Source organism: Ostrinia nubilalis, chromosome 13 (genome assembly GCF_963855985.1).
Source record: "Ostrinia nubilalis chromosome 13, ilOstNubi1.1, whole genome shotgun sequence".
NCBI lineage: Eukaryota > Metazoa > Arthropoda > Insecta > Lepidoptera > Crambidae > Ostrinia > Ostrinia nubilalis.
In genome coordinates this window covers 15,391,527-15,410,980 of record NC_087100.1, presented here as the reverse complement: position 1 = coordinate 15,410,980, position 19,454 = coordinate 15,391,527, and the positions used below count along the sequence as shown (strand labels likewise).

Genomic DNA, 19,454 nt, shown 5'->3' with positions numbered 1-19,454 from the left:
TTTCCTATTCATTATCATTTTACATGACTACCAAAAAAGCAACAATATATACAAATATTATAAATGCGAAAGTAACTCTGTCTGTCTGTCTGTCTTGCTTTCAAGCTTAAACCACTGAACCGATTTTGATGAAAGGCTAGAGATAGTTTGAGTCCCGGGAAAGGACATAGGATAGTTTTTATCCCGGTTTTTAAAACAGGGACGCGCGCGATAAAGTTTTTCTGTAACAGACAAAATTCCACACGGGCGAAGCCGCGGGCGGATAGCTAGTACTTAATACCTACAAATCAAATTAAAAGCATATTGTTATTTTCGCAGGACTTCTAATAATAACCTAAAGATACCCATCGTCAGTAATCCAATCACGAGACGGTAAACTCGCAACGTAGCCTAGAAGAGATGGACTTTACAAAGCGTCCAGGTGAGTAACGTCCCCTAACTACACGTAAGGCAGTATAACATACTATTATCGTGTTTTATGGCACCCCTCGATCTCGCAGTAAAGATATCGCCGTAATAATATTTGTTTACAACTCGCCGGCACCGAATTCACTTATTGATTCGCGGTGAAGTGTTCGCGAATAAATATGTACATCAACTCGCTGACCTGATAACTGTAACAAAATAAATACGCCGCCATGGTAACGAGGGGAGTTTAATGGCGTACGCGATATTCGCCCATATTTTATGGCAATTTCCCGCTGATACTATTGATTTAGATGGTGAATGGAGTTATTTGATATCAGACGGAAGACTACATTTATCTTACTTTAACACTACACAAGAAATTAGACCATTCGGACAAAGTTAAATTACGAGTATTACTTATTTCGAAATACTAAGTCACATAAATCTTCAGCAGCTTGCAACAGTTGCAGCGCGGCTTGATTTAAAGCCACAAAGCCTTTAACAGGTTATTTCAGAAGGCTGTTATGCTCGTAAAAGGCTGTAAACTAGTATTTTTCAGTTTCCTTGCGGCACATCGCGCCGACAGCCTGTCACGCGGCTAAAAGGGAGCGAGCTCCGGAACGCTGCAGGCCGTGTTTACTTTACTGCAGGGCGTATTGACATAAGCCGGCAGGCCCCGCCAAGCTTATTAATTTAGAACTCGGTTTCGGAGAAAACCGCCTTTCAGGCAGCAAGTTCAGACTTTCAGACTACGCGAAGGACGCATGTATATGTATATGTAACATATTAAGCTGTAAGCTGGCATGACTCGTTTATTTAATTGTTAACACAGTCTGCGCTCAGTCGCTTTCGTGGACAGACGCTTGTTTATTCTACTCGACAATCCAGTGTTTCTCAAACTTTTTGACAAAATGTTTACGTGTGCAAGCTGTGGAGTGCAACATACTGACGGACCTACATGCAGCGCCTGCCGACGCCACTATGACTTTCAGTGCTCTGGAATTACAGAATCGGGCTATCGCAAACTTGGTGACCGGAAAAACACCTGGCGTTGCCTAAAATGCAAATCAAGCTCGTCTCCATCACCAGCTACGTCCTCATTGCAACAATCATCAAGCCAACTGGATCAGATGCAAGAACAACTCAAGAGGATAACTACTCAACTAGTTCCACTGGCATCACTCGTCGAAGACATCAAGCAGATAAAAAATGAGTTGACTAACGTTAAGGACTCACTGGAACTGGCGCACGAGCTGATTAACAGCTTCTCAGATAAGGTCAAAAGCCTGGATGCGAAAATTGTGAGCCTTGAGAAAGTTGCAAATGAGGTTCCTACGTTGCGCTCTGAGGTGAATAGACTCAACCTTGAGTTACAGGACAGAGACCAGAGAGATCGAGCCAACAATATCGAAATTAGGGGAATTCCACAAGGAAAATCAGAAAACTTATACGAAATTGTTCAAAAAATTGGCAATTTTAACGACTACGCTATAAAAAAAGAAGATATCAACTATATCGCACGTGTCCCAACTAGAGTCCCTAAGATTGAAAAGCCAATAATAGTGTCATTCCACAGTCGTTACACAAAAGAAAACTACGTAGCAGCGTCGCGTAAGAAGAAACAAAACAAACTGTCAGATATAGGCTACGCGGCGGAGGGGAATTTCTACGTTAATGATCATTTAACACAATATAACAAAAACCTATTGAGCAAAGCGAGGACATTAGCTAAAGAAAAAAACTTTCAATACATTTGGGTCAAGCATTGCAAGATTATGGCAAGAAGATCGGACACCACGCCAATATTTTTTATAAAAACCGAAAAGGACTTACTAAAAATCGCTTAATAATTAATTTGTTAATCGTTAGTATACAGATTGCTTGTATTTTGTATTTGCTAGCTGCGCACAGTTTGGGAACCACACTCATCCCCGCTCTCTGCATACCGGTTCCGCTCGCGGCAACTATAACACTGCGCGAGCGGTCTACGCACGTAAGTTCTCTGTTACTCAGCCGGTTTCCGCCCGCCCGTGACTGCGCTCGCCCGGTTTTAATGGTCATTATCGCCTGCGCGCTAATAAAGCTGCGCCTATGTTCGCTTGCGCGTAGCCAAGAATGCTTAGTTTTTATGCCTACGTTGATACGACTCGACTGTTTTAAGTATACCCTGCATTTTTATAATTATTTGGAGTTGGGCGGCGAATCTTGCGGGACTTTTTGGGGCTTATCTGTTGCTGGCGAGCTTGCTTGCCTGTATGGCTGCTTTTCATATGATTTGTTTTTATTGGGAATGGTTGGCTGGAGGAAGTATTCGATGGTTTGGCACATATCTATTTTAACATTTTATTATTGTTCTCACATGATCATTAATATTTGCAGATTGTTTTACCACAATAATTATTGTATTTCGTTTAACACAGTGTTTTACATGTTTTTATTTATTTTTAGTTGTGATGGCTAATGAACTGAGTTTATATTATCAGAATACCCGGGGACTGCGCACAAAAACGCACTCTTTTAAGCGAAATGTTTTTATGAATTCCTATGATGTTATTTCATTGACTGAAACATGGCTTATTGCTGGAATAGGTGACGCGGAGCTTTTTGATGATAGGTATCTCGTCTTTCGTCGCGATAGGAATTACTCTGAAACCCAAGTAAAATATGGTGGGGGTGTGCTTTTGGCTGTGCGCCGTGAACACACGGCTGTTGACCGACCGGACTGGAATTCGACAGCCGAAGATATCTGGGTCACTATTAATTATAAAAATAAATTAAATAATAATTCAAACAAAATACACATATGTACTCTCTACCTCTGTGAAGAAAGACTTGGATATTCCTACAAAACTCAGCTTATAAATTTCTCAGATAAACTCTCGCACATAATAAATTCTTGTCCAAACGATACATTCATCATATTGGGTGATTTTAACCTCAGTAATGTGGATTGGTATCAAAACGGCGATACTATTGAACCGATGGGAATTGTAGGCGAAGCTCAAATATACTTTTTCGACACTCTGACTGAATGTAACCTGAATCAGTATAATCTATGTCGAAATATAAACAATAGGCTTTTGGACTTAACCTTAAGTAATGTCGATTTGGTTGTCTCATGTAGTGATGATCCCTTAGTACCAGAAGATGCCCACCACAAATCACTCAGTATTTCATTAAGTGCTGCCGTTTTCGAACCCCTGAAAGCAAACCATAGGCTCAAGTACCTATATAGTAGGGGAGACTATGAGAGGATCCGTGAATACCTCAACTCAGTGGGACTGGGAATACTCTTTAATAAATAATGATCCTCTGGACGACGCTCTTGACTTCTTTTACAAATGCCTCTATGACGCTATAGATAAATACATACCGCAAAAAAAATATTACCCTTCTACTTACCCGCCATGGTACAACACTAGCTTGATTAAAATATTGAGAGAAAAGTCTAAATACCTAAAGAAATTTCGGATTTATGGTAACACATCTGACTATAGTACCTTTTCTCTTCTGCGTAAAAGAGCGAAATCAATCGAAAATAAATGTTATCGTGATTACCTCAATAAAATGGAAGTATCTATAACTGAGAATCCTAAATTGTTTTGGTCATTTATAAAAAATACTAAGAAAGGTAATAATACTCTTCCTTCTAGTCTATCATATAATGGTATCACATCTGAATCTGGCGAAGGGATATGTAATCTCTTTGCAACATATTTCCAATCAACTTTTTTATCACCATCGTTGAATAACAGAGATTGTAAGGACACACCTGACTGTAATAGTTCTTATTCGATTAGCGACATAGAGGTTTTAGCGGAAGACGTCCTTAAGTTATTAAAGTCAATTGATTTAAATAAGGGAGCCGGTCCAGATCGCATTTCGCCACTTTTCATAGTTAGATGTGCTGATGAATTAACAAAACCGCTTACCATATTATTTGACCGCTCCATTAAGGAGGGTATTGTACCTAAAATGTGGAAATCTGCCTTTGTCACGCCCATTCACAAATCCGGAAGTAGGAGTGAAGTGAAAAATTATAGGCCGATATCCAAGTTGTGCATCTTCTCAAAATTGTTTGAGAGGATAGTCCACAACCAAGTATACAGTGCCCTATCTAACTTTTTTATCCCTGAGCAGCATGGTTTCCTCAAAAAGCGGTCAACAGCAACTAATCTCCTCTCATTTGCGGATTTTGTCACCTCAAATATGGATTCTGGTGGTCAGGTTGATTCTATATTTACCGATTATAGCAAGGCATTTGATCGTATTGATCACTCAATACTGCTGGAAAAGCTTTTGTCTGCTGGAATCCATGGCAATTTGCTCAGATGGTTTTCATCTTATATCGAGAATAGATCTCAGGCCGTTGCAGTTAACGGATACTCATCCGCATGGCATGATGTCCCTTCCGGTGTCCCACAGGGATCTTTGTTGGGGCCTCTACTGTTTGACATCTTTGTCAATGACATAAACTCATGCTTTCAGTCTTCAAAATTCTTGCTGTATGCAGACGACATGAAAATATTCAAGAAGATTGAAACGCTTCATGATTGTTGTCTATTACAGGGTGATCTCGTAAGGTTGGAAGATTATTGCAATCGGAACAAACTGGACCTAAATGTTAGTAAATGCTTCTCGATAACTTTCACCCGCAAACCTAAACCTATTTTAAATAACTATATTTTAAAAAAGCAAGAACTTACACGTGTTAACGAAATCAAGGATCTGGGCGTTACCCACGACACTAAACTAACTTATGAAAAACACGTAGACACTATCTCTAGAAAGGCCATTAAACTCATGGGATTCGTAATGAGATCTTGTTCTCAGTTTTCGAGCATCAAAATCATCAAGATACTCTACTGTTCATTTGTGCGTAGTGCCCTGGAATATTGTTCACAGATCTGGTATCCACAGTATAACATATACATCAATAGATTAGAAAGTATACAACGTAAGCTGATGAGATTCTTGCAGTATAAATGTAAAAAATACGATGCCTCATATGAATCCAGGTGTAAGAGACATCATATACTGCCTTTGAGTGAGAGACGTAGAATCGCAGACGTTGTGCTGTATGTGAAAATAGCACAGTCTCAAATAGATACGCCAGACCTTCTTTCCTCAATTAAACTTAAAGTACCAAACAGATCAGTCAGACGACCTACTGCAATCTGTATTCCTCAATGTTCTACAAATTATAGACAGAACTCTTTCCTTGTGCGAGCAGCGGCCCAGGTGAACGGGCTCGTCGATGATCGTGAGCTGGACCTGTTCAACTCCAAACCAGTAGATTTTAAAAAAACTATGTCGAAAGAGTGGTTTGAGTTGGTTCCCTGACCGGAGGTTCTTTTGTTCCTGTTTTATATTTTATTTTTTATCTTTAAGTATGTTGTTTAGTTTGCAGCGTAATTTGTGGCGTAAAAAGTATAAAATAATTTAAGTATATTAGTAAACATTATTTCAGTTATTGTATGCGAAAACATATAATTGGTGTAAAGCTTTATATTCAGATAGTTAATAAGTCAATTAACACTGTTTGTTTTCCGAATAAAGTAAAATAAAAATAAAATAAAATAACTAAATATGTACTTTGTTTATTGTAGGTAAATAATGAGGCTTGCTTAGATAATGTGGAAATACTGATTTTCTTTTGTAAAGAGAAATACACCGTAACAAAACCATGATTAAGCTTTTTCAAACATAAGTAATCGTGAATTGTACCATACTTGATTTATTTAGATTTTTAATTTTTATACTGACTTACTACTCAGTAACATGTAAGTCTTACAGTAAGATTTAATATACTAGCGTGAAAGTGAGCAATCAACTTACAAATAAAGAGAAAATAAGTCGTAAAATGTTTACTTTAAAGCGTAATAAAATACATAAATGAACTTTAAATACATTTTCTTCGCCACACGCTAAGAAAAATTCACGGTTACAGGACGACGAGCTACATAGTAATAAAAATATTATAAATGCGAAAGTTTGGAAGTCTGGATGTTTGTTACTCTTTCACGCAAAAAAAAACTGAACGGATTTTGACAAAACTTTACAGTATTAATGTTTATAACCCAAAATAACATATAGGCTATAATTTATGACGATCTGTGACAAACTAAATTTCACGCGGGTGAAGCCGCGGGCAAAAGCTAGTAATATAATAAAATAGACATTTTATACTAGTAGGACCACCTGGTAAAGGTCGCGGGAAGAGCCTGGATGCGGGCAGCGCAGGACCGTTCATTGTGGAAAACCTTGGGGGAGGCCTTTGTCCAGCAGTGGACGTCATTTGGCTGAAAAGAAATACTAGGACTAGCTGGCGCTACTGGTATAGTCCCAACCAAGGTGTTGTATAAGTTCTTTACAGGATTTTTAATACACTTAGTTATTTACGTTCAAGTAACACATTCATCTATAAAAGATCTGAAAATGCTTTTCATCCAACCAAATCTCAGTTCGCTACATAAAAATAATATACCAAGATTCCAAGCTACAGCATTAGGTATATAAAAAGCGAATACATAAATTATTAAAAACCAGAAACAGATTATCATGTTGCCAAGAACTCTCGCTCAATAAATCAACATTTACTGCCAGCACGAGGCGACTATATTTCTCATTTTTGCTCTTTTTCTTCTTACATTTGCGGAAAACGTATCGTCTACATACACCATTTTCTCACGAAGGCTATGAAAACTAATAATCTTCATGAATCTTACGCACACATACTCGTACATCAAGAATAACGTTGTCTGCATTTACTTAACAAAAAATCACAAAAACTAAACAATAATATTTAAGCTATTTTTATTGGCCGTCACGCGATACATGACGCGGTGTCTTTTAGATAAAAAAAATGTTGTTAATTCTCTGACACTTGGTTTTAAAATCACGTCATTGTCCTTCAAATAATGTATGCGTAAGTATGACACTTGATAGGCACTTTACTCTTTGGCGATTACATAATCGCAGTAAGTATACATATTTCCACGAAAATCTCTGAAAGCCAAACTCCAAGATGGTCAATTCGCATGGCATTGACCCGTGGCCCGAATGCATATTTATGCCAGTGCAACAATGTTCGGCGCCACCGCCCTTGGCAATAATGCAATGCGCTGAAGCACGACCGCATTTGCATGGAACTTTGCATTACATGGCTCCAAATATTGGACGGTATTGAAGTGGCAGATGCTGATAGATTCCATTTATCCCAAGGTCTCATTGGGATTGCGAGTAAGATAAATACGCCTAATTATAATGAAATTAGTCCCGTGGTACGCAGTTCTACTCCCAATGGACGTCACGAAGACTTAATGGATTGATCTATCACAGCAGAGTATTGATGAATGACGACATAATTTCATAATACTGAAAATGGAGTTTTCGATTATAATAAGACAATGTTACCTACGATTTTGAGAGGATTCATAGAATTTCAGGTTTCTAGCAATAGTCTGTCAATCAATTAGGGCACTAATAATTTTATAAGTACATAGTTGATACAATTGAAAACATAAGTCATACAAAATAAAGTATCGTCTATTTGAATTCACAATTCGTCAACAAAGAGGTTCAGTAACCTAACCGTTCAAACTAACCTAAGGGGTGGCATCGGTCAATCAATATCGACGTCCGAAAGGCCTGCCTGTACTCAAGCGGCCATAAAAGAGACAAAGACCTGCGGGTTCGTTCCCCAAGACAAACTGGGTGAAACGTACCACGCCCCGAACCGAATTATCTCGACGACTCCCAGACCCCTTACCGAAACGAAAGTGAACCTGACATTTGGCACATGCCATTGACATTGGGTGTAACATTTGGCGGGTTGCCAAGGGCGACTAACACCATAGCACCGCGAGGTCGCTGCCTCCGCTGAAAACTTTCTTCGGCACGCGAAAATACCCCTTATGCCGAACCAGCAGCAAACAGTAACGTCGCAAAGCCGTAAAGCGTGGAATCCACAATAAAAGAAGTTACGGCTTAGTAGGCTACTTTTTAATGGGCCCTGTCGACATGTGGGGTTTACGTCCCCATTAGAAGTTTAAGACACTGGCTGACCTAATCGGGCGTTTGATAGCAAACATAGAAGGTTCTTAGGGGCACTATTCTTGTAAACAACGCATTGAAAGCAACACTGACTCGATAAACAGACATAACATTTTACTATAAGCAAATAAAGCCTCGCGATCAGTCGTTTGTTATCTGAGTAACCCAAGGCTGTTCATCCTCATTTAGTTTTTGCTTGCTCCGCTGGAAAAGTTGTACATTTCGTTTTCGTGCTCGTATATTTTTCTTGATTACGCTTGTAATATGTTACAGCGGAGCTACAGTTGGCCGGTGGTAGAGTTAATGATGAGACAGCAATCATTACGACCCGAGGATTTATGCACTCACTTAGTTTAGAATAATGTTTAAATAAGTTATAAAGAAGATAAAACGGTTTACATGCAATGCAGTGTCTTTCATAACGACAAAGGGACATTGACTTGCTGTAGTCAGAACGCAATGCAGTATCAATAAATTGTCAACCTGACGCGGCGATCTTCGTAGCGTCACTACGTCAAACGTCTCACAGACGCCAATAATGTTTATGTCACTATAAATAAGCATTTAAGACATACGCTCCTGAATTTATCGATGTTCGACATATACATAGAATAGGAATGACAGCAGTCAGCAACCATGTATAAACGTGTAAGAAATCGGAAAAATATTGTACATACCTGAAAATAATCCTTTGTTTTCTGAATAATGATTAACTTACCTGAAACAAAAAGAATTGGGCTTTAGACAAAAACATACAATCACAAAGATAGATTATATAAAAAATATACAAAAGGTTGTTGCTGTTGTTCATTTCTTTCAACTTACTGAAGAGAAACGAAACTATGTTATATGAGATTAACAACTATTAACTTTTATAATTAAATCGGTTTAGTTTATTAGACACTTGAGTACCACTATTTTCAGTCCCATTTCCCAGATGTACTTGAACTATACAAGCATCCATCTTTAAACTAAGACCGTGCTTGCCACAGGTGTTCTCTGTTCACGAACACGAACGAACCTTTGTCCAAGGCTTGGGAGAGGGAGAGTCTATCTCTTTCTTTTTGCTTGTTCTAGCATGAGCGAGAGAGAGAGGGGGATAGAGCTGATAAATCGTGATCGCTTCGTCGTGTAGACCACTCAATACATAACAACAAATGGATAGTATCAAAAATTCATCAGTCCGCCTCGAGCACGAGTGCTGGAGTGCACTTGACATTAACATGGGACACTTGGCAGCCCGCCAAGAGTCGCCGCGAGCCGTCCCGCTGTCTCTAATAGCCTTAACCCTCACTGGGAGGTTTTCTTCCTTTCTTTCTGCTAATCTTTGCCAAGTGTTGTTCAACACATTCGGCGCTCCCGTTCGAGCCATTAAGTTAAGTTAACGTTTGACCTTGGCCTTGGTTCAGCTGCGGCCCTGGTTAAATAAATAAATCCATTACATTATTTCTGAAAGAGGGACTTTTAGTGCATTTAGACAAATAATTTTAAGAGCAAACCGAGTAGGTAAAATAATAGAAATGGCTTGGTTGTCAAGAAAATAGCCAAATAAATTTTGTACCCTAGGAAATAAATAAATATCTAGTACTAGCATACATTTCCAAATGGTAGTTTATGTGGAAGAGACGGCTCTCAACTCGGGAGGAGCAGGATTCGTTTCTAGGTGGGAATCACTTTGTGTAAGTGTTCCCACTTTGGTTGGATCATTGTAAGCTTGAATTAACCCGCTTTGGATAGTACTTTAAACCGTTCGATCCGACTGAGTCACGTCATACGACAATGGCTATTGCCTATTGAAAGCACGACATACTTTAAATTTGAGACCACGTAACATATTTTTTGTTACATCAGATATACTTTTGTAGGAATATTCTATCTTAGTGAAAAATATTCAAGAACATCCTTACATTCACATATAAATATCGATTCCACCAAAGCCAAGATTTCGTGAGGTTTGGTAACGGGGTGAGTGCACTTGACATTACTGGCGAGCTTGGCCTCGCGCCAAGCCGGCCAAACCAATAGCAACGGCGATGTAAATGCAGAAGTTTGTACGACTGTTGCTCGGCTACGTCGAGGCGGCTGATCGAGGAGGAAAGTTCAATCGATACAAGAATTTGGTTAGCTATGTCGATAAAAAAAAGGTAAGGTAATAATGTGACAGTGACTTTATTTGGACATAATTGTGTGCTTTCTGTTTCACTGTATGTTGCATGCCAATTGTCGTTGGTTAGATGTGTGAAACGGACATTCATTGTTTATCCACTATTTTGTACCACATTTACCGCAATAGTAAATTCTATTCTATTCTATGTAAAGAAATAGATGGTCGTGACGTAGAAACTATCGACGTCAAGGTAACGTCACTTTTTATGACAACAGCAGAAGTCACAGGTATAATGTCACACATAATTTGATGTCTATTTTGGTGTGATTCATCCTTTACTCGTCTAGGTCACGTATCTAAACATGTGAGACGCGTTTATTTATTTATTTCGGTATACACCAACAGCATTAAGTTTATTTAGATTCGTGTTAATATCTCTACATGCATGTAAGCTGACTATAAACGGGCAATATCAGGTCCCGAACCTCAGGGACGTCGTCTGGCGAGCTATTAAAATTCTTTCAGCTCAGTTCCATCGGTCACGAGTGTCACGACCGCCGAAACGCACGATAAATCTTTGAAACTGCTCATCATACAACAAATTAAACTAACGTTCCCCAAGGCTAACTAGATCTTCGCTGGTTGGTTTATATCGATGTTTGTAAATTCTGATGATACCAGAATTACACTTGTGGGAACAAGACGGGGATTATCCCTTAACCCTTTACACGACACATCTTCCCGTATCGAGCCGCCCCGTGACCGGCGACCTGGCCGCGTGCCAAGTCTGCAACCGCGGGCAAACGGAACCATCCACCGTAGAAGGGCAACACTTATGTTGTTTTCGTCTAAATGGTAAACATTATCTGACTTGACTTTTGTTTTTCTTTGGGTCATATTTCTTTGAAGCTTTTTCTTCAGAGGGTGACCAATGATTGGTCAAGGTAGGGTAAGGGTATCAAGACCCCAATACTCTACTAAATATAGTTTAGTTTGCGAGTTTTCACACAGTTCTTCCCATTTTTGTAATAGTGAAGAAATAGACTGATAATGTTTATTGCTAACGATATCGAAAGAAACTAGACAAACAATTCATCCGAAAGCACTTACTGTGCTCCAGTTCACAAATAAATCCAATAAACGGTAACGCAATTTTAAAGAATTCACGAAACGTTTAAGAAACAATGAGGCACGTATCTAAAAGAAACCTAACATGATTCAGAGGATATTGGAGCATTGGATCGGAGCAATTTGAAGCACGTTTACACAGGCAGGTCACACGATGAAGACGGAGTGTTTTAATAAGCCAGCGCCTTTCTCCAATATCCAAGCTAAGCCTCGCAATTCTTGCTTGGTTTCCCGCTAAGGAACCAAGCGAAATTTCATAAAAGAGTTCCTAAAGTAAATTATATCGGAAAACCTTAACCTAATGGCAAAAGATCATTTTTCATCATTCTGGCCTTTATCAAAAGTTGGCCTTTCGGTCTTATGGTGCGATATAAAGAAAAACTTTAATCTTGTGAAAAGATACATTCGTTCATTGTAGTACCAGCATGCCGAAATATAGTTAAGTTTTAATTTAAAAGTTGAGTGACGATAAATAAAAATATCCAGCTCAACCACCCCCAAGGAAGGTCTTTATACGACCAAAATTACTTATTTAGGTCTCAGCTCAGACGATACACGTTGTAATAACTAATAGAAAATTGTCACATTAGAAACCCCGCCCTAATGAAATGACAATAAAACTCAAATTCAGTTTCAGTGATCACATTCCTTTAACAACTTTGTGCAAAAAGTAGAAAATATAGATATAACAAAATAGATGTAACTCAGGGACAAGGAGCCTGTTAACATAATGAGGTAAATAAATATCGATACGGCCGTTTTTATTATTATGAAATAGGTACCAAACAGTGTTCTGTCAACCAAATATTAGAAATGCGAAACTATATAGAACGTTAGTTTTTGCTCGCGGCTTCTCCCGCGTGAAATTTAGTCCCACAGATCGGCATAAATTATAGCCTATATTATGTTAATTTAAGTTACAAACAAAAACACTGTAAAGTTTCAACAAAATCCGTTCAGTAGTTTTTGCGTGAAAGAGTAACAAACATCCAGACATCCAAATTTTCGCATTTATAATATTAGTAGGATTAAGAATTACAGCTTGAGGACGAATTGAACATGAAAATTTCATACTTGATTACAAGATTAGCACACTCAAGCCTAAAATCTTAATTCAGAAACCGGGCCTTAATCTGTACTTAAGTGCTTCTTAATGCAAAAGATTGAACAGCCGCCCTAAGTAAAGAGCACCGATATTCTTGAAGCTCGTACAGTGTAAATGTATTACATCCTGCATAATGAATAGGGCAGATTAATAGTCGTATGTTGCCAAAGTGGCATCCATGAATCCATTATTAACGCTAGTATAAAAGTTTGCATGAACAACGCTGAAGAATTTAATATCACTCTTAAGTCCATTGTCGATTATGTGGAAGCTGGTGCCATAGTGAAAAATTATTACAGAGAGTATCCTACTAGTCCTACTAATATTATAAATGCGAAAGTTTGGATGTCTGGATGGATGTTTGTTACTCTTTCAAAAACTAATTAAAAAACTACTGAACGGATTTTGATGAAACTTTACAGTATTATTCTCTATAAGCCAGAATAACATATAGGCTATAATTTATGAGAATCTGTGACAAACTAAATTTCACGCGGGAGAAGCCGCGGGCAAAAGCTACTTTTTAATAACTGAACGCAATAAAGATGTAGGTATTTTGTATCTTTTCGTAAAGCTTGTATGTAGGTACATACAAATTTTGAAATAATAGCTTTTAATTAGTAATTTAGTTTAGTTACTGTGCGTTTGTCGCATTTGCATGCAGTAGGGGGAGCTTAGCGCAAGATATACACCAGGTTGAAGCCGGACAAGATTATGTAAATACGTGACAACTTCAGTACTTATCTATGTTTTGTATGAGCACCTAACCTACTTGGCCCTAAGCCTACTATCCCTATTTATGTTATGCGAAGACGCTGGATGAAGAATAAACAACATGAAACATTCTTAAGTCGCGAACTGAAACGCGAGCACGGTTGGAGTCTTCAATTTGCTGTATTGTTTTACGTTTGATTGTATTTTTATCAAAATACACAGCATTTCGTATTTCTGAAGATTTCTATTTGGAGACGGCTAAAATCACTCGAGTGGCAATATTGTTGTAGAGAAAAAGTTAAGGTTGTTTCAATCGTGAACAGGAAAAAGTAAAGTGAAATCCGAGGAGCTGCGACATATCAAACACAAATGCGTATCGTCTTTTAGAAGTGGATATTATTGAGCTGCAATCTTTGTTCGATTGAACACACAGCGGTGGATTTGCTCGACGAAACGATGTGTTGTTTTTCACGAACATGATATAGCGGGAGTAGCTGGGAGTTGATAACCGGGCGATATTAACGAGTGTTTACCTAGCACCGTCCGGTAATAGAAAAATAATCCGCGATAGAGGGAGATAGCGGCGATAAGGATAACCGATGACGGCCCGGGTGATAGTTCATGCACGCGAGATTATGATAAACTTAGATTGGAAAGGGAAAAGCTCCGTAATTACTCGTTTCCTTTCCATAAATCACTTCGCGGCCGCGCGTTTGGAAAGTTTGCGTGAATTAAATCGGGATTCGAGTGGGTAGGTATTTTCTTAATGCTAATAAGGTAACTCGCCTTTTTATCTATTTACATAAGAGTTAATCATTTGCCAACACAAAAAGACATAAAGTATACCTATTTTATGAACCTACACACACATATAACTGCAAGCTATTCAATAACCATTTTCAAACAAGATGAGAAACAGTCTCTTGACTTGACAAAAATGTCACCCCAATTAATATTTATTTATTTATTTATATTTTATTTTGTTTGGAAAGCATACAGTGAAACAATAATAGATTAACCACTGCTTAAGAAACTATACACCATTAACATGTTTTCGCATATGTGTAGCAATACAATTATACAACAAAAGCCAATTCGCTTACATGAGAGAGTTATTTTTAAATTAAGATCTATACCTACATTAAACAGCTGATGAACCGTCGAACCAAGATTTAGCTAATGTGTCCCTAAAGAGATTTGGTTTCGAGTTAAACAAATCGAGTTCAGGAATGGTTTAGTTTAGGGAATTAAGTCTATTTTCATAAAAAAATATGGTCGAAGATGGTATTATTATTAAAAGCATGCTTCATATGAAAATGATGCATTGACGTGCATCAGCGATTGCGCTGTCTGACGCATGAATGAAATGTCAATAACTGATTGAATTGGCAGATCCGGACCAGCCATCTTGTATTTTTAAAATCTCTCGTCATAAAAAGAATAATTCAAAATGTCCTCAACTAATCTACACTAATATTATAAAGAGGAAAACTTTGTTTGTTTGGTTGGTTGCTCAGATCATATTCTCTTTCTTTGATCTGAGGTTGGTTGTAATGAATAGGCTCAAAAACTACTGGACCGTTTTTTAAAATTCTTTCACTATTCGAAAGCTACATTATCCACGAGTAACATAGGCTAAATTTTATTTTGAAAAAAAAATGGGATTCCGTAAAATATGTAGATAATATGTAGTCCTCGCGCGCGAAGCCGCGGGCGGAAAGCTAGTGTCCAATAAAGATATCATTTTATTCTCATCCAGTGTGGGACAGTTAACTCGAAACTAGTCGCAAACTGCCCATGTGGAAAGCGACGATATAAGTTGCAGCGGGAGTACGAGGCGGACTCGACCCCGCATCCAATACTGCACCTGCCAAAGATTTGTGGCCGCCTATTTCACGGGCGAACAAAAGTGCAATATTACCGGGAACGCCTCTGTCCCGGGGGATCGCAGAGTAATGGATGCCCATTCCAGCAGTCTATATTATACTAATGGCGGGTTCGAATGCAGTACCTGTAGCTGTAGATGTCTGCCCACAGAACATCGATTGTACGAGAGTTTCGAAGAAAAATGCAAGAGACATTGATATAATTTTAAGAGCATTTAAATAGCGACAATGCCATGGATTTTCTATAGGAAAAATATTCATTGATTTCAAAGCTACTAAAATCGAGTAAAAATGGACCAATCTGGAAGAAGTTACGGACCTACTAACTTGTCTATTACACCTGAAAAATCAAAAGATATAATGTAATCACATAAAATCTTGTTAAAAGAATGTAATTGGATTATTAACATAAACTAGATAGTAAAGATTGTTCATGCAAACTCTGGGATAAGCCCCGAAGAGTAATCTCCTCAGATAATATTCACGCCCAAACGAACAAACTTGGGAACAATAGAGTGGCCAGACTCCAGCGATTTTACTACTTTGTTTTTGAACAGTTAGATAAGTTTTAATTGCAATTCCAAGGTACTTAACGCTTTTCATCGGCCTTGGAGATTCTGGGCTACTGAGATCAAGCTGCAAACAACTTACGAGGACGAATGCACACAGCATGAACACAAAGATTAACGATATGTTTTGTGCTGGTTTGCACTTTTATTTTCATGTCACGGCAAATACATAAGTTTATTTACTTAGTGAAGCTGTAGTTGGAAGTATATTTGCAGGCTATATGATACGATTGGTAAGTGGTACTTATACAAATCTGAATGCACCGTAGCCCGAGGATATTTGTAAACTTTTAGACGAGGAGAGCTTGGAAACGTTTTCGCGGATAGCCGCAGAATTCTTTAAGCGTCCCGTCTCGCTGCATAAATGAAAGACAAATACTGTGTAACGACCCGTTAGTGCTGTTCTAGGTTCAGTTCTCCGTTGTACTATCTAAATAAATCATCATCTGCCTTCGTATTGAGCTCTTTACATATTTAGCTTTTGCACAACCCTGGATTCGATCCTCAAATAGGTAGGTATACCAACGTTCTAATTGATCACCAATGTTGTGAACAGAGGTACATAATAGTACACACAAGAGTACTACTGCGAGAACAAAACATAAATAGAGTACGTATTGATGTCACTCACGTATTGACAATGTCAAATTGTAAGACGTAATGTAACGAGTTTCGTGAGCTCATTTAATTATAATTTATAATTCAGTGCTACACGCCAGATATATTGGATGTTTGTGATACAAAGCTTTAAGCTCTATGAGAGCAACAATATAGTTCTACAAATGCTATTAGTCTACGCTTTTAATCTTATGCAACAGTTAAGCCTACTGCTCTAGATGTATCCAGTTAGCAGCAGGTAGACCATTGGTTCCCAAAGTGATCTTTAAAGGGGGTGCGGGCCATCTGTGTACTTCAGTATAAAAACCCTGCGACTGCTGAGAGAATGCGTTCCAGACTGCTCGATACGATCAATAAATAATCTTGACTGGAGGAGGGGGGCGCGGAATTTTTGTATGGTCGAAAGGGGGCACGTCTCAAATAAGTTGGGGTACCAATGTGGTAGACGGTAGTCAATAGCAAGCCTCCCCGCGGGGCATCACTAGCAGCCTGCCGCGGTGCAGCGGAGACATAATTGTTTAATAATAGAGCCGCCCGCGCCGGCGCCTTGTTTGCGTTGCTAATGAAACGCAGGGACCCGCGGCTCCGAGCGGTTGTGCGGGCGAACGAAGCCTAATGTGCGTCTAAACGCCCAGCCACAGGTTTACAAAAGCATGGAAATGCATGACACCGACTAGGATGAGTTTTTTTTAATTTACTACGTGGACTCTATCAAATCAAATCGTTATTTAGGCTGCCAAAGAGCACTTTTACAAGTCCCAACCTTACCACTGCTTCGGGACATAATATTGGCCAGTGCTAAAAAGAAACAGCGCAAGAAACTCGGTCACTGTCAGCCTCTTTTCAAAGATTTTAGAGTCCATTTACTGGCGTGAGCTAGACAGTTCAATTACATATTATATCGAGCGAGATTGTTCTATGTGTTCTACAAAATCCACATTTACATTTTTATACGTATCTCTATCTCTTGATCTTTAATTTAAAGACAAAACAAATAACATAAACACAGTAAAGAAACATAAGTTCTAAAAACACACGCCACAGCGAACCTTTTATTCGTGCACGTGTAAGCTGTGGAATGATCCGAATGGTTCGCTCGTAACAAAATAACCCCCAAACGTGAGGTACAAGTTATATAATCTATGGCACAAGTTTCTACAGAAATTACATTGGCTAGAAATTACATTGTGTAATCTTTCAGACGATAGACGATGACAACTGCGTTTTATTCAAGAACACGTGTATTGTTGGAAAGTCACTGCGTATTTTTGTAGAGCCACTTACGCGTTTCTTGAGCCTTTGACACAGACATCAACTCATTAAATGCACGCATATACATTTACTGCTGTCAAATTGTGTGGGATCGTTACACGATTAGTAGGAGGCCTGCCCACGCTACGTCTTCCAGCCCGTGGTCGCCACTCGAGAACTTTCCTGCCCCAACCCAACGGCCATCGTCTCTACGAGCTATGTGCCCCGCCCACTGCCACTTGATTTTAGCAATTCTGCGGGCTATGTCGGTTACTTTGATTACGATCTGGTAAAGGTCGCGGGAAGAGCCTGGATGCGGGCAGCGCAGGACCGTTCATTGTGGAAAACCTTGGGGGAGGCCTTTGTCCAGCAGTGGACGTCATTTGGCTGAAACGAAACGAGTTACACGATTCTGCGACACGATAGGAGCCTTCTTATTAGGTAAACTATATCGCAATAATTTAGCTAGCACAAATTGCGATATTGTTATTGCTAACTGCGGCGGCGATGAAGTAACAAGTAGCGCCAGCGGATCATAAATCAACGCGGCAATCTACGACTACGAGCCACGTAACATACGACGCCGCAGAAGACTACACCGGCATCATTTGGAATCGCTGTTAAACAATGATCGGTAATTATGGACATCTTAATTTAGCTTTATTGAGCATCTCACATGATTTTTAAATGCACACCTAGCATGAATACTACTTAGTCTAGGCGCAGACCACCGACCTTTAGTTGGCAGATAGATAGTTGGGCCCGATTTTAATTTGTATGAAGAATCGGCGGATACCAAATCGGAGTAGTGTGCGCACATTCATACATGCCTATACTGATTAGCAGCCCGACCCAACTGCTATCGGCCAACTAAATGTCGGTGGTCTGCGCCTAAGCTTAGTTAACTGAAATAATGAATAAACCATAGATTACATTCTTTTCAACCGTGTAATTGTGCGATATTTTCCTTTTATCTAGGAATTAATTACGAGTAATTCAACGAAATAACGTCGTAATTTGATACTCATTCGTTTGATTTAGCCCGTGATTTATTTACGAATAAGTAATTAGAGTTACGAAACTACATCTTTGTGGCAAAATTCAAGCTAATCCATACAGAAGTTTCCGAGAAAATTCACTGTGACACGTGGGCGGTCTTATAAGGATTTCTAAAACTTCTAAGGTAAGGAACATTAATTACACTATCATGATGAAAACTGGCCAACGCGTTACTCCTGAGTTCAAAGTATGCAGTTATCTAAAGTTAACCAGCGGTTTAATTGTGAAAATATGGAGTTTTAGTCAGTCAAGACGGCTCATTAGTTGCCAATTCGCTGGGTTATCGAAATTTTTGTTGCAAAATATTATTTACAAACCTAATTACATTAGGACGCCACAATGTTTATCTTGATGGGTCCTTTAATATTATTACAATGATCGAAATTTTTAACATTTGTGACGTAGTGAATAGCCTTGATCGCAAATAGTTCCGGGTTCGAAGGCTGGTCGTATCAAATAATAACTTAACTAGTTGGGTGTGCTTAGAAAGACCCGCCGGCAAAAATCCGCTGTCTGATAAAGATTACAAAAGATTTTAATTAACTTCACTAACA

General features: G+C 38.8%; 1 protein-coding gene across 1 annotated transcript in view; it reads right to left on the bottom strand.

The window, feature by feature from the left end:
- The window catches only part of LOC135077359 (serine/threonine-protein kinase SMG1), a 195,598-nt gene that overhangs the window by 146,768 nt on the left and 29,376 nt on the right, over nucleotides 1-19,454 (bottom strand). The gene's annotated exons all lie outside the window — the stretch shown is intronic.